Raw genomic sequence first — 16,427 nt, 5'->3', positions numbered from 1 at the left:
ATCAGGTATAAAGTTTGGAATAATGATTATAAAGATACTCAACATCATAAAAAAGACATGAAAACCATAAAAAAGGACCAGCCAGAAATAAAGAATGCAATATCTGAAATAAATAATGCACAGGAAGGAATAAACAGTAGGATAGATGAAGCAGGAAATTGAATCAATGATTTGGAAGACAAGGTAGAAAAAAAAACACCTAGGCAGAGCAGCAAAAAGAAAAAGGAATTTAAAATAATGAGGAGAGCTTAAGAAACATTTTGGACAACATGAAGCATAACAACCTCCACATCATGGGAACACCAGAAGGAAAGGAGAATGAGCAAAGGATCAAGAACCTATTTGAAGAAATAATGACCAAAATCTTCCCTAATCTGCTGAAGGATAAAAACACACAAGGCCAGGAAGAACAGAGTGTCACAAACGATGTATGGATTCAAAGGGGCCTACACTGAGACACGACATAATTAAAATGACAAGGTTTAAAGACAAGGGGAGAATCCTAAAAGTTGCAAGGGAAAAGTAGGTAGTAATCTACAAGGAAGCACCAATTAGACTGTCACCTAATTTCTCAACAGAGACATTTCAGGCCAGAAGGGAGTGGCATGAAATATTCAAGGTGATGAAAAGCAAGGACCTACAACCAAGGCTACTTTAGCCAGCAAGGCTTCATTTAAAATTAAAGGAGAAATAAGGAGCTAAAGACAAGACAAGGAAAGCTAAAGGAGTTTATTAACAGTAAACCAGTACTACAATAAATGTTAAAGAGCTTGCTTTAAAAAGAAGAAAAAAGAAAAGAAAAACAGAGGAAAACAGTCTAACAATAAAATGGCACTGTATAGGTATCTATCAATAATCACCTAAATGCAAATGGCTTCAATGCTCAACCAGAAGACACAGAGTAGCTGAATGGATAAGAGAACAAGTCCTATATATATGCTGCCTCCAAGAGACACATCTCAGATTGAAAGATACATACAGACTAAATGTAAAGGAATAAAAAAAGATACTTCATGCAAATGGAAAGCAAAAAAAGCTGGGGTAGCAGTACTTATATCTGATAAAATACACTTTAAAAGCAGGCTATAGTTAGAGACAAAGAAGGACACTACATAATGATAAAGGGAACAATCCAACAAGAGGATATAACTCAGTATTTTTCAATGTGATTAAAATATTTGACCACTGGAGGAAAAAAACAAATGAGAAGTGAGAACATGGAGTTGAAAAAATTTTTGTTTAGATATTTTTGGGGTTTTTTTTTAGATTTTATTTCTTTATCTTTAGAGGGGAAGGGAATGAGAGAGGGAGAGAAATATCAATGTATGGCTGCCTCTGGTGTGTCCCCCGCTGGGAACTGGCCTGCAATCCAGGCATGTGCCCTGACTGGGAATCGAACCTTAATCCTTTGGTTCACAGCCCTGCGCTTAATCCACTGAGCTACACCAGCCAAGGCAGATATTTTTCTTTTATTGACCCTAGAGAGACGGCAAGGGTGAGAGAAAGAGAGGGAGAGAATCATTCATGTGAGATGCAAATGTCAATCAGTTGTCTCTTGTACATGCGCCAGTCAGGCACCAAACCCACAACCCAGGCATGTGCCCTGACTGAGCATCAAACCTGTGACCTTTTGGCTTGTGGGATGATGTACAACCCACTGAGCCACACCAGCCAGGCTTGTGTATTTGAATTTTTTTTTCAGTAGCATAAACTGAGCTTAATTTTTTGTTAAAATGGAGTTAAAACTTTTAATCTATTTTTGCCTAACTCTAGGCTTGGGAAAATACTCTTTATTTTACTTAAAGTTATTCAAAATCTTTAGCTGTTACTGACAGTTACTAGTGAATCCTATTACCCATTGATGACATAAATACTGTGATATGAGTAGATGCAACCTGACAACAAGCACATCATTTTGCTGCACCTTTACTTTGAGGTACAATAATTGGTTTTTACATTAATAAGGCCAATTTGGGCTAAAACAGAGGACCTTAAAAAATATACCAGTGTAGCTAACTCTTTCAGGTAACCTAACCCTTTCATTAAGAATAACTAAATAAGCCCATCCTGCATCAAATGCTATCACTGAGCTAGCTCAGATATAATGTTAACACTTTAATTATGTTTCCAGGAAAAAAATAAGTTATGTTGCCCTCTCTGAAAACTGCAACCAAGTATATAGGGAGCTCTTGAAAGGATGTTCTCAAACTGCAGTATTTTAAACCCTCTGCCTTGTCAATGTAATTTTATACCTGGGTTGTCAAATCTCTAGGAATATCTAGTGACCGAAATGCCAGAGAGAAAAGGATCCTATAAATTATCTCTGGTAGACCCTAAAAATTATGAGATATGTAAAACCATTCAGAGAATAATCAACCGGAGAGTGCCCTTGGTTATCTGCTCTCCTAACTGAACACAAGAAGCCAGACCCATCCAGCACTAAATTTCGGTTCAACAAATATTTGAATCATTACCATATACAAGGCACTTCATGGGCTACAAAATTGGGTAAGATAAAACCTGAATACCCAAAGAGTTTACAGTCTACTTGTGGTGATTAAATATAAATTCTAATCTATTTCAGTGCCAGAGTAAGAATGGGAGTGGGGGACACATTAAAGTGGTCGGGGAATGGGCTATGTAGAATGACTATATTTCTTTCAACTTCTGAAAAATTGATTCAAATTCTATGGATACCCCTTATTCTTCTCACATTCTTGTGGAAGACAAACTAGTAGAAATATAGAAATATTCCTTGTGGTTAAATGGCTGTTTTAAATACCAAAGTGATGTTAGTTGTATTTAATTATCTTTCATAATCCAGTTAAACTTTTTTCCATGAAAAGTTCAATGATAACCACGTGAATCTTATAGCCAATGCTTAAATAACTAAGGTGGTATTTGGCACTTCAGAAGATATAATTTGGTGGTATGTTATAAAAGTTTTATTCTGTCTGATAAACTGTAGTGTCTATGTTTAGTATAATAATGAGCTCTTCCCAGCAGAACACAATATTCTAGAAATCTAATGTTTGACTCTGGTCCCAAGATAGTGATACTCGAGGTACTTGTTTTAGAAAGGAGAAAACAGAAAGATGTCCCTGTGCTTTAAAGTTGAGCAGTACTGATTTTATAAATTGACTTGGATAGAAAAGTGCATAAAATAAAATGCAGAGGTCATAGGGGTCTGTTATCTGTTCCAAAATAGTGATCCCTGGTGGGAAAGCAATGAAGTGCATATTGCCATGTGCTGCAGAATGAAAATGTGTTATACCACCATTCATAAGCAGGACCTGCTGAACTGAATAAGCACAGATGTACTTCAAATTAATATTTAATCTGATACCAAAAGCACTTAAAGGAGTTAGGGATATGAGTTCCTTGTGAAGTGACTTTCTCACAGAGAGCAATTATGGTACCACCAGATAACACAAATAAGACTGTCATATTCTCCTTAGACTAAAATAGGCAGTCTGGAGGTTAAAGTACAGTATATTGTTGGCTCTTTTTAGAATTACCTAAATATTCCTTAAAAATTGTTTTTGAACTTCATGGCATAGAACAAAACTAAAGGTGATAAAGTGACTTTGATCGAGAGACTATCTCAGTCCTTGAGAGTAAATGAGAGTGACTTAATTGACTTCATTAGAATATTATTAGAATGAAAGAGAAACAAGTAACTCTTATTAATCTTTAATAAGAAAGTACCCATAATCAAGTTATAGTTTTAATATCTTCCTGTTTCTTTTTTGAGGTCATCAGTAGAACAAATCTCCAAAATAAGTTCGAGGCTAGAGCCATCTTGTGTTTGGCATTGACTTTGTTCCAAGTGTTGGCCTGTAAAAGATTTCAGTATCACATTACATATTGAATACTCAGAAACTACCACCTTAGGTTAAAGTGGCATATCATTTTCTAGGGTGTTTTTATTAATTATAGTATAAGAAGTGACTGAACCTACTATATCAATAAGAGGTTTAAAGCAAAGACATTTTGCAAGTATTATAGTTATAAACTATAGAAACACATTGTATGCCAAGAAAAACAGGCGGTAGTATTACACTTATTGACTGTCATGTTTACCTCTAAAATGTTAGCTCCTTTGAAGAATAGCTAGCTTTTGTATGATCAGAATGCCATTTGGATGCTGTATTGAGGTAACTATTTTCAGGTGATGGGTTAAATGTTTTACAATGCGGCAATTAGAAGGTAACTTCATCTTTTAGTTTTAGAAGAGATAAAAAATTCCTTTCCATTCATTGATTCAAGTATTGAAACATAGTATTTATTCATGCATTAAATACATAGTTGTTGAGTACCTACTATGGCAGGGTGTTGGAGATACTACATTGCACATTGCTGCTTATGTAGTTTATACTCTAGTGGACAAAAAAGGGGAAATTAAATAAACAAATAAATATATTAGAGATGTAAGCACTGTGAAGAAATTTACAAGATGTGATGAGGGAAGAGATGGTATGGGGATGTCCTTTGAAGCATACATAAAGGAGTTGTTTTGGGAAAAGGTGACACTACTTATAGACTACAAGGAAACCAGTGTGTCAAAAATGTGGTAAACTAGGGGGAGAACAGTTCAACAAGAAACTGTAAGCTAAACAGCGTCCAAGTCACACAAGGCTTCAGAAGCCATGATGAGTTTAAATATCTTCTTAAATGTAATAGGAAGCTATTAACTACATTTAAGCAGAGTAAGGGAGTATCCAATGTGTTCTTAAAAGATTACGCTACAGCTGATTATTGCATAGAAAGAGATTCAGGTGGGTAAGATTGCAAGAGGAGAAATGAAAGGGGACTATTGCAGTTATTCAGGTGAGAGATGATGGTTGCTTGGAATATGAAACAGAGAGAAGTATAAAGGAAACCAATATAATTTGGTGATGAATTGGATGTAGGAGATAGGGAAGAAGGAGAAATCTGAGGTGAGTCCATTTTCTTATTTAACAGCCGGGTACCTTGTGTGTCACCTAGGTGAGATGAGGAAAGAGTGTGATCACAGTAAGGGAATCAAGTGTTAGATTGTAGGCATGTTAAATGTATATCTCTCTGAGATGACCAAACTACATACTGAATTTCAGTTGGATAAACAAACCTGGGCCTTAGAAGCTCTGGAGTTAGCCTTCCGCTAAGTGTGGAGAGTCAGCAAACAGCAGCATTTAGAGTCATCACTGTTCCTGATATCCCCTGAATACTTATTCCTTTTGGATTCAGACATTGGAGGCTCTATTCAAAATATCAGCACTACCTTCATGGTAGTTTATACTAGGTACTGTCTCTCGACACTGACTTGAGTGTATCACAGAATGAAAGAGTTTTGTTTAGCTACAGAATGTTATAGAATAGAAAGGTCTGGATTATACAGTTTCATTCAAGAATGTAGATTTGATGGGAATTCGCAGCTTGAAGGGGAAGGGCCATTTGGGAAGAAAAAAGGAAGCTTAAAGGAAAGGGCATTTAAAGAAAGATGGAAGGAAGTGCTCTAAAGGAAACTTTGAGTCATTTCACAACTTTGCATAGGACGGCAGCTTCTACTAAATATTTATCTATATATTAGTCTTGGTTTCTTTGTATTAATAAGAACTGCAAAATTTAGTGAGCACCTACTATATGCTTGACACCATTCTAAGTACATGAAGTAACTCATTTGGTTTCCTCCAGGAAGCTATGGTATATTTGTTATTTGAGCACTTTCACAAATATGGAAACAGGCACAGAGAGGTTCAGTCATGCCTGAGTTAGGGATATTTAAGTGGTGTGCTGGTATTTGAACCCGGGTAGTTTATAGAACCCCTGGCCTTACCACAACGTTATACACTTATGTTTACATGTGATATAAAATGTGATTGTAAATGGCTTTTTGTCTCTAATATCTAGGTCTTTAACATGAACGCCATTGATATCTAAATATTCATTATTTTTATTCTATAAGCTCCACATGTTTTATGGCATAGAGAATGATTGTTTTGATGGTTCTGTAATATTAAGATATCTACTTTCTGGTGTATATATCCTGTAATTTTTATTTTATTTTTTTCTCATTTCTTAGCTTTGGAAAATAGTGACAAGAGCATTATTTATGGAAACCACTACCTGATTCCGCATTCCTGTTACAGGGACCGTATTGTATTGATAGAAACTACCATCTTAAACTCTTTGTGTATATTTCTTCCCATGAGGAGAAAATTATAAAATTATTTTCTTGGCTGGCATATTTAATTCCAGAAACTTTTATCTAATTACCATTGTGGTGAATAACATCAGCACCCATGACAAATTCAGAGAATTTTTTACCCCTTAGAAGTATGCTAATTGGCTACTCTATGTATTATTTTATTTATTTATTAATGATAGAGTTTAAGTTAGGTTAGCCATATATTTAAAACCATTTTTAGGAACCAGTCTGTTTTCAAAGTAATGTTCAAGAATTTTCCAAATTTAGAGACAAGATTGACTGACTGAAATAAGTAAAAGAAAACAAAATGATCTTTTTTTATTGAGATTAAAATATAATAGTTACTATTTTAATCTCAAAATACTTAAAACTCATCAAAACTTTGTTGTAATCAATTGATTTTTTAGTTTTCTAATTTAAATGGTTTTGCATTTTTTTAATGAGTTTAAGTATTTTAAAATTTTTTTTTCCTTATAACTCGGTCCCATCTGTCTTTGCGCACATGGGCTTGTCCTTGTCCTTTTGTGAAATGTGTATTTCCCTTCTAACAAATATGTTTCAGTTTTCATAGAAAATATGAAACAATGTTTACATTTATCATGTGGCTGAGAAATAGCATGAAGTTAGGACTCTAAACTAAATAGTTTATTACTGAGAAAGTATACCCTTTGGTGTTATAGATGGGTCTTTACAAACAGAACCAGAAAAATTTCTCTCTTCTTATCATCAACAACCCTTCAGTGGAAGGTGTGTTTAGAGGTATTTCCTGTGTCCCTGGTATGTTCTTCTAATGCACCAACCAAGTAATAGACATAATCTAAAACCAAAATGACCTACAGTTACTGGAAGCTTGCAGGCTATAAAGACTCTGAAAATTCACCTACAGGATACCTAGCACAAACTGTATTCAGCATTTAGTAGTGAAGAAAATGTCATTTTTTTCAAAGAAAAAATGTATCAGGAAAGATGTTGTGGGGAGGAGGAGTATGGGATTAGAGGAGGGGAAAATCAGATTACTAGAATTATTGAAATGATTCAGGCTGGAAAGTTTCTAGAAGTATTCCTGGTTTCCCTCTGAGATAGATAGTTCAGCAGTCCTCCCAAAGACAGGTTAGGTGTTTCCCAGAGAGAGGATATATTGTCCTATCTGAAAGAAATAAAATCCTTGCCTGGATTCATCCATCATAGGCAAGTTAACGTTTCCCTGAAGGCTGTCTGTCACCTCTGGAGGCACAGGGTGCTATGTCTTGGAGTTATATTTTATACACACACACACACACACACACACACACACACACACACAATCACTTTCTTACACACACAGAAACCACTAAATAAGACAAAGAAATAATGACTCTATTTATTGCCAGCTTCTGACTGAAGTATGCCAATCCCACTCCTCTCATAATGGAGAAGATTAATATATCCTGTCAAGGCCACATGATATGAGTAGGGAAGTGCTGGGAAGTGACTGCATATAGAAGAGTTGGGAAATCCACTTTGATCTACATTTTTGATGTGCGATAATTGCACTTATTATTGGGTCCTTTATGCTCTTTTTCTTTGACACAAGATCCATTATCAGTGACAGCATGAGTGTAAGTATGGGTTTGATCTGACAAACTACTTAAGATGAGGTAATGGGAAAAAAGCTTTTTTAGTTCATGCATATTAAGAGAATGGGAGGAAATTTAAGTCTCATCATACAGTGCCCCACTTGAATTATTTCTCTTTTATGTGTGATATAGTTTGGATGCCTTGTGAAGTTACTTTTTAAAAAGAATTTGTTTCCTAGTGAAATATTTTGTGGAAGATACAAGATGGCAAAGGAGTAAGTGGAAGTTACACTAACCTCCTCCCAGGACCAATTTGGAATTACAACTAAATTGTAGAAAAATCATCCAGAATAAGCAACTGAACACTAGCTGGAGAGTAACCTTATAACCACAGACAGAAGAAACCACTTTGCCATGTGAGAGGGCTGGTTGGGCTCCCATGGGCAGCACCTAAAGTGTCAGAGGGATAGTTCAGCAGCCAGGGGATTTCCCCTGAGAAGTGTGGGGTCTAAAGCCTAAGCTGGGCTCCCTAGCAGCACCAGAGCCAGAAAGAAACCCAGATAACATCCAGCTGTGAGAAGCAAAAGGGTTTCTGTCCACCAGAGAAAGATGGGTGGAGATGCAGAGAGTATCTGAAAGGGCCAGTGCACAAAATTTTATTACCCTGAAATGAAATTAGCCACTTACCCTGCGCTCTAGCAAAAGGAGGATAGAGTGGACTAGAGATGCTTGAAGAGTCTGGGGTTGGTGGCTATGGGGAGAGAACTGAAGGAACAGCCACCAAGATGCCTGTGCCGACTCATTCCCATACTGCAGATACCATTTTTCTCAGGCAGAGCACTCCCCTCTAAGAGTGGCATCAGCTTGAGGGGAAGCAATTCCCACCCAGGAATTTCTCTGCCCCACCTTGTGGCACTTAAACCCAACTGCTGATTACAGCTTGATTGCATTAACAATTGATTAGTTTAATGGTTGATTAGTTTAATACCTAAGGTGGGAATACAAAGAAGCAGCCAGAATGGGAAGACAAAGAAACAGACCCCCAGTGAAAGAACAAGAGAATTCTCCAGAAGAACTAGATGAAATGGAAGCAAGCAATATATCAGATAGAATTTAGAGTAATGATTATAAGGGTACTCAACAACATGAAAAGAGTTACAGAGACCATAAAAAAGGATCACTCAGAAATAAAGAATGCAATATCTGAGATAAATAATACACTGGAAGGAATAAACAGTAGGTGAGATGAAGCAGGTGATCCACTCAGTGTTTTGGAAGACAAAGTAGGAAAAAAAAAACACTCAGGCAGAGCAGAAAAAGGAAAAAGGTTTTAAAAAGAGCTTAAAAACATTTTGTAAGACATGAAGCATAACAACATCCACATCATGGGAATACCAGAAGGGAAAGACAGCAAAAAAGGAATTGAGAACATACCTGAAGAAATAAGGACCAAAACCTTCTCTAATCTGGCGAAAGAAAAAGACATACAAGTCCAGGAAGCTCGTAAAATCCCAAACAAGTTGACTTGAAGGGCCTGCACCAAAACACATCATAAATAAAATGAAAAATTTTAAAGACAAGGAGAGAAACCTTAAAGCCAAAAGAGAAAAGCAGGTAGTTGCCTACAAGGGACCACCAATTAAACTGGCATTATATTACTGAACAGAAACATTTCAGTACAGAAGGAAGTGGTGAGAAATATTCAAGGTGATAAAAAGCAAAGACCTACACTCCAGGCTACTTTAACCAGCAAGCCTATCATATAAAATTGAAGGAGAAATAAGGAGCTTCCCAGATGAGAAAAAGCTAAAGAAGTTTGTTAACACCAAGCCACTATTGCAACAAACATTAAAGAGCTTGCTTTAAGAAGAAGAGAGAAATTAAATTAAAAAAAAAAAACAGAGGAAAACAGCCTAACAATAAAATGGCACTACATAGGTATCTATCAAAAATCACCTTCGATGTAAATGGCTTAAATGACCCAAACAAAAAACAGAGGGTAGCTGAATGGATAATAAAACATGACCCATATATATGCTATCTCCAAGAGACCCATCTCAGATTAAAAGATACACACAGACTAAAATTTAAGGTATGAAAAAGATATTTCATACAAATGGAAAGGAAAAAAAGCTGGGGTAGTGATAGTTATATCCAACAAAATAGTCCTTAAAACCAGGCTATAGTAAGAGACAAAGAAGGACACTAATATAATGATAAAGGGAACAGTCCAACAAGAGGATATAACTCTAGTAAACATTTACACACCAACATAGGAGCACCTAAATATGTGAAGCAAATCTTGATGGACATAAAGGGAGAGACTGACAGAAATACAGTTGTAGTTGGGGATTTTAATACCCCATTGACTTCAATAGATAGATCTTCCAGACAGAAAATCAATAAGGAGATAGCAGCCTTAAATGACACACTAGATCAAATGAATTTAATTGATATCTTCAGAGCATTTCACCTCAAAGCAGCAGAATATACTTACTTTTCAAGAACACCTGGAACATTTTCTAGGATAGACCGCATGTTAAGACACAAAACAAGTCTCAAATTTAAGAAGACTGAACTCATATCAAGCCTCTTTTCTGACCACAATGCTATGAAATTAGAAGGCAATCACAAGAAAAACACTGAAAAACACTCAAAAACATGGCAGCTGAATAGCATGTTACTGAACAATGAACGGGCCAACAATGAGATCAAAGAAGAATTCAAAAGATACTTTGAAACAAATGAAAATGAGGACACAACAATCTAAAAATCTGTGGGACACGGGGAAAGCAATCTTGAGAGGAAAATTCATAGCATTACAGGCCTATCTCAAAAAACTAGAAAAGGCTCAAATAAACAGTCTAACTTCACACTTAAAGGAACTTGGAAAAGAACAACAAAGCCCAAACTCAGTAGAAGAAAGGAAATAATAAAGATTAGAGCACGAATAAACAAAATAAAGTATACAATAATGATACAAGATATTAATATATCCAAGAGCTGGTTATTTCAAAGATAAACAAGATTGACAAACCTTTAACCAGACTCATCAAGAAAAAAAGAGAAAGGACCCAAATAAATAAAATCAGAAATGAAACAGGAGAAATAACAACTGACACCAAAGAAATACAAAGGATTGTAAGAAAATATCTTGAACAACTCTATGCCAACAAACTGGATAACCTGGACAAAATGGATAAATTCCTAGAAACATACAGTGTTCCAAAAATAAATCAGGAAAAATCAGAGAATCTGAATAGACAGAATTACACCTAATGAAACTGAAGCAGTAATAAAAAAACTCCCCAATAAACAAAAACCCTGGACTGGATGGCTTCACAGGTGAATCTTATCAAACAATCTGAGACGAACCTCTCCTTCTCAAACTATTTCATAAAATTCAAGAGGAGGAAAGTCTCCCAAACTTATTTTATGAAGGCAGCATTATCTTAATTCTAAAACCAAATAAAGACACTACAAAGAAAGAAAATTATAGGCCGATATTTTTGATGAATATAGATGCTAAAGTCCTCACCAAAATATTAGCAAACTGAGTATAGCAATTCATCAAAAAGATCATACACCATGGTCAAGTGGGATTTATTTCAGGAATGTAAGGTTGGTACAATATTCACAAAGGAATAAATGTGACTGACCACATAAACAAAATGAAGGTTAAAAACCACATGATCATATCAATAGCTACAGAAAAACTTTTAATAAAATATAGCATTCATTTATGATAAAAAACTCTCAGCACACTGGGAATAGAGGGAGCATACCTAAACATAATAAAGGCCATATATAACAAACCCACTGCTAGAACCATAGTCAGCAGGCAGAAACGGCAAGCCTTCCCCTAAGGCCATGAAAAAGAGGAATATCTGCTTTCACCTCTCTTATTTATTCAACATAGTACTGGAAATCCTAGCCACAGCAATCAGACAAGAAGAAAGGAAAGGCATACAATTTGTAAAGGAATAAGTAAAACTGTCGTTGTTTGCAGATGACATCATATTGTACATAGAGAACCCCAAAGATTCCACCAAGAAACTACTAGCACTAATAAATGAATTCAGCAAGGTAGAAGGATAAAAAATGAACATTCAGAAATCATTTGCTTTTTTATGTGACAAAAATGAACTAAGAGGGAGAGAAATTAAGAAACAATCCCATTCACAATTGCTTTGAAAAGAATAAAATACCTAGGAATAAATCTAACCAAGAATATAAAAGACCGCCCTGGCTGGTGTAGCTCAGTGGATTGAGCACGGGCCTGTGAACCAAGTGATATCGGTTCAATTCCAAGTCAGGGCACATGCCTGGGTTGCAGGCCAGTTCCCAGCAGGGGAAACACAAGGGGCAACCATACATTGATATTTCTCTCCTTCTTTCCTTCCCCTCTAAAGATAAATAAATAAATAAATAAATAAATAAATAAATAAATAAATAAATAAATAAAATTTTAAAAAAGACTATAAAAGACCTGTACTTGGAAAATTATAAGACACTGAAGAAAGAAATTAAAGAAGATGGCTATCTTGAATGGCTATCAGAATGGCTATTATGAATAAGTGGAAGCTCATACTGTGTTCGTGGATAGGAAGAATTAATATCATTAAATGTTCCTGCTACCCAAAGCAGTCTATAGATTCACCACCCTTCCTAGCAAGACTCCAATTGCATATTTCACAGAACTAGAGCAAATACTGCAAAAATTTATATGAAACCACAAAAAGCCCTGCATAGCAACAGCAATCCTGAGAAAGAAGAACAAAGTTGGAGGAATCACACCACCTAATATCAAACGGTACTACAAGGCCATTGTAATCAAAACAGCCAGCCTGGTACGGGCATAAAAACAGTCACATATATCAATGGAACGGAATAGAAAGCCCAGAAATAAACACACATCTTTATAGTCTACTAATATTCAACAGAGGAAGCAAGCATATACAATGGGCTAAAGATCACTTATTCATTAAATACTGTTGGGGAAAATTGGACAGATATGTGCAGAAAAATGAAACTAGACCACCTTCTTACACTGCACACAAGAAAAAATTCAAAATGGATCAAAGATTTAAATGTTAGACCCAAAAGCATAAAAATTATAGAACAAAATATAGGCAACAAAATCTTAGACATTGCCCATGGAAATGTTTTTATTAGACATATTTCCCCAGGCAAGGGAAACAAACGAAAAAATAAATGCATGGTATTACATCAAACTAAAAAGGTTTCCCAAAGCAAAAGAAATCATCAACAAAATAGAAAGACAACCCTATAAATGGGAGAACATATTCACTGATACATCTGATAAAGAGTAAGTATCCAAAATTTATAAAGTACTTACAAAACTCAACACCAAAAAAAATTTAAAATCTACAATTAATAAATGGGAAAGCAATCTGAATAGACACTTCTCCAAAGAGGATATAATGATGGCCAATAGCCATATGAAAAGATGCTTAATGCAGATTAAAACCACAATGAGATATCATCTCACTCCTGTCAGAATGGCTATCATGAATAAATCAACAAACAAGAAGTGCTGGTGAGTATATGGAGAAAGGGGAACACTTTTGCACTGTTTGGGATGCAGACTGGTACAGCCACTGTGGAAAGCAGTGTGGAAATACCTCAAAAAATTAAAAATGGATCTGCCTTTTGAACCAGCAATCCAATTTTTGGGAATATATCTGAAGGAACCCAAAAGACTATTTTGAAAGAACTTAAGCACCCCTATGTTCATTGCAGCATTATTTACAATTGAGAAGACATGAAAGCAGCCCAAGTGTGCATCAATAGATGAGTGGGTAAAACTACTATGGGACATTTACACAGTGGAATTCTACATGGCTGTAAAAAAAAGAAAAATTTTCCTTTTGCATCAGTATGAATGGACCTGGAGAACATTATGCCAAGTGAAATAAGCCAGTCAGAGAAATACAAATACAGTATGATTTCGCTCATATGTGGAATCTAATGAACAAATTGAACTTACAAACAAAATGGAGACAGATTCATAGATGGAGTCAGATGACAGCTAGTGGTGGGGGGAGGTTAGAGAGTGGAGGGATTGAGCAAAAGGGAGAAAGGACTCGTGGACATGGACAACAGTGTGCAGATTGTTGGGAGATACAAGGGGGATAAATCGTAATGGAAAAAACTACAATAAGGATTAAATTAGCCCTGGCTGGTGTGGGTCAGTGGATTGAGCACCAGGCTGCAAACCAAAGGGTCATCAGTTGGATTCCCAGTCAGGACACATGCCTGGGTTGCAGGCCATTCCCACCATAGGAGGTGTGCAAGAGGCAACCACACATTGATGTTTCTCTCCCTCTCATTCTCTCTCTAAAAATAAATAAATAAAAATATTTTTAAAAGATTAAATTAAAAATGTTTAATTTATATTTAATTAGTCATTACATATAAACTGCTATATTCTTTTAATCATTTTATTTTTTAACAAAGTATTGAGTGAACCGTTAAAGGAAGGTCACAGATAAGATGGGTCATGTAGCCCACTTAGCATTTTCAGAAGTCATTATATGTAGAATGCAAAGGCATATGTGGATAAGATAGAACTAGAAACAGAAAACAAACTAATTTATAGGAAGATGGATGATTGGTAAATTCATTAATTAGGATTCATTCTGTATTCTGTTAATTTATTTTAAATAACACAAGTTACCTTGGTGCAAGTCATTATTGTCAATTAATATGTGATAATGTATTTGAACTTTCCTGTGTGTCTAAATTTCACAACAAGGGCCAAGGCTAATTTAATGCTTTAATGCGGAAACTTGCACATTAACAAATTAGTATTCATCACTGTAGAAGCTTAAGTAAAGTGCTGATTCATTCACTTATTATTTATTTCTCTTAGAGGCTTTACCTACTGTTTGGTCTTTTTCAAGATTATCTTTTTAAATAAATATGATATAAATAATATATAGTTAAATAGTAAAATATTAAACTTTCAACCCAAAGTAAATGTTATTGCTATACTTTTGCTTATATATTTTTCTTTGCTGCCTGACAAAGTAAACTTGTATTACTCCATTGAGTTAAGTGGTATTTAATTGAGGGCAACTAGTATTGAAAAGTTTTTAATATCCCTCTGTGGGGGGGGGGGACTCACTCTTCCCTTCTAGGTTCTTTTCTAAAGACTTCTTGTATTAAAAAGACAGATTGACCTCACTGTGTGGCTCAGTCGGTTGGGCATTGTCTGGGAAAGTGAAAGGTCGCCTTTTTGATTCCTGATCAGAGAACATGCCTAGATTGTGAGTTCAGACCCCAGTCAGTGCTTGTGCAGCAGGCAACTGATAGATGTTTCTATCTTGCATAGATGTTCCTCTCCATCTCTTTCTCTCTCCCTTCCCATTTCTCTAAAAATAAATAAATAAAATCTAAAAAAGACATTTACAGGAGAAAAACAAACAAAACTTTAATAATTTGTAAACTTCCTGTATACATGGGAGACACCCAGGACAACTGAGCGATTCCCTTAAAATGACCTATGCCATCATCTAAAATACCATCTCTAGCTGAAGACAAAAGAAGATGTTAGAGGGTGGGGGAGTTCACTTATGGGAGGTTACCAGGAAAAGTACAGTTAACAAGGCTATCTTTGTTATGTGGAATTAAATCCTTTCCTTTTCCATTTGATAAGAGTTTGGAGAGATTTAGTCATCCTTCACTTCCTGGCACAGAGAGGGAGATACACTTACACATAGAGATTGCCCTTATAAATATAAATGTTTCTTACATAAAAGTAATAGGTTTCCGAACTTCACCTATATCGTCTGTTACCTAAAAATAACCAACTTAAAGTAATCAATATGCTAAAGAGGTGGTATTTTTTGCCCTCCCTATTCACAGTCCAGAAGCTGAGTTGTTCCATGTCATCAAATCAGTCTCCTGAAGGTGGGCCCCCAAAGATAGACCTATATCATGTTAGCCATCAGATATTTAGTAGGAGGGATTTCTATGAAAACAAAAGAAAAACAAAGGTTAATAGTTGGAGCAAATTTTAAGCTTAGTGAGTCCTCAGAGCTTCCAGTCAAGATTTCAAGATGCCAGGCTCTAAGATGGGGTGAGGGCAGGTGGTGGCAATCTGAAGGCTTTTCCTGGTTTGCAGTTCAAATGTCTCTGATGACATCATTGGCCATACTGGCAAACTTTCTGAGTGGCCCACATGACAACAGGCATGAAGGAGATTGTCTAAGCACAAACTATTGTGATTTCTTTGAAGTTTACATCAAGCTTTTTATATTCAGTTTTCAGGGCTTCAGGAGGAAAGGAGCAACTTTTGTTGTTAATGATTCCAAGTCAAAATGGTGGAAGAAAAATAAAAGGTTAGTTTGGTGCCAAATATGAGGAAATAGAAGATTCAGGAACCAGTTCAGTTTATAGGTAGTAAACAAAATCTGAAAGACAACGAACAGCCCTACAATGTAGTATCCACAAAGGTGTGCTACTCCAACATATTTTCCCCTTTAAAATCACCCTTATCTCTACCATATATAACCAAAGTAAGACTAATTTGTTTTCAAAGTGAGCCTAGTCCAATTAAATCAGCCCGTTTATTTACATAAGTGCAGCAAGAATAGGGATTGATCATACAGGCTCTTTTAAATCTACCTTACTGGAAATTTTCATAAGGAATCTTA

Source organism: Artibeus jamaicensis, unplaced genomic scaffold (assembly GCF_021234435.1).
Source record: "Artibeus jamaicensis isolate MK-2021 breed Jamaican fruit bat unplaced genomic scaffold, CSHL_Jam_final contig_240, whole genome shotgun sequence".
NCBI classification, from domain to species: Eukaryota; Metazoa; Chordata; class Mammalia; order Chiroptera; family Phyllostomidae; genus Artibeus; species Artibeus jamaicensis.
The sequence above is the reverse complement of the archived record's forward strand: the minus strand, read 5'-3'. Positions refer to the sequence as shown.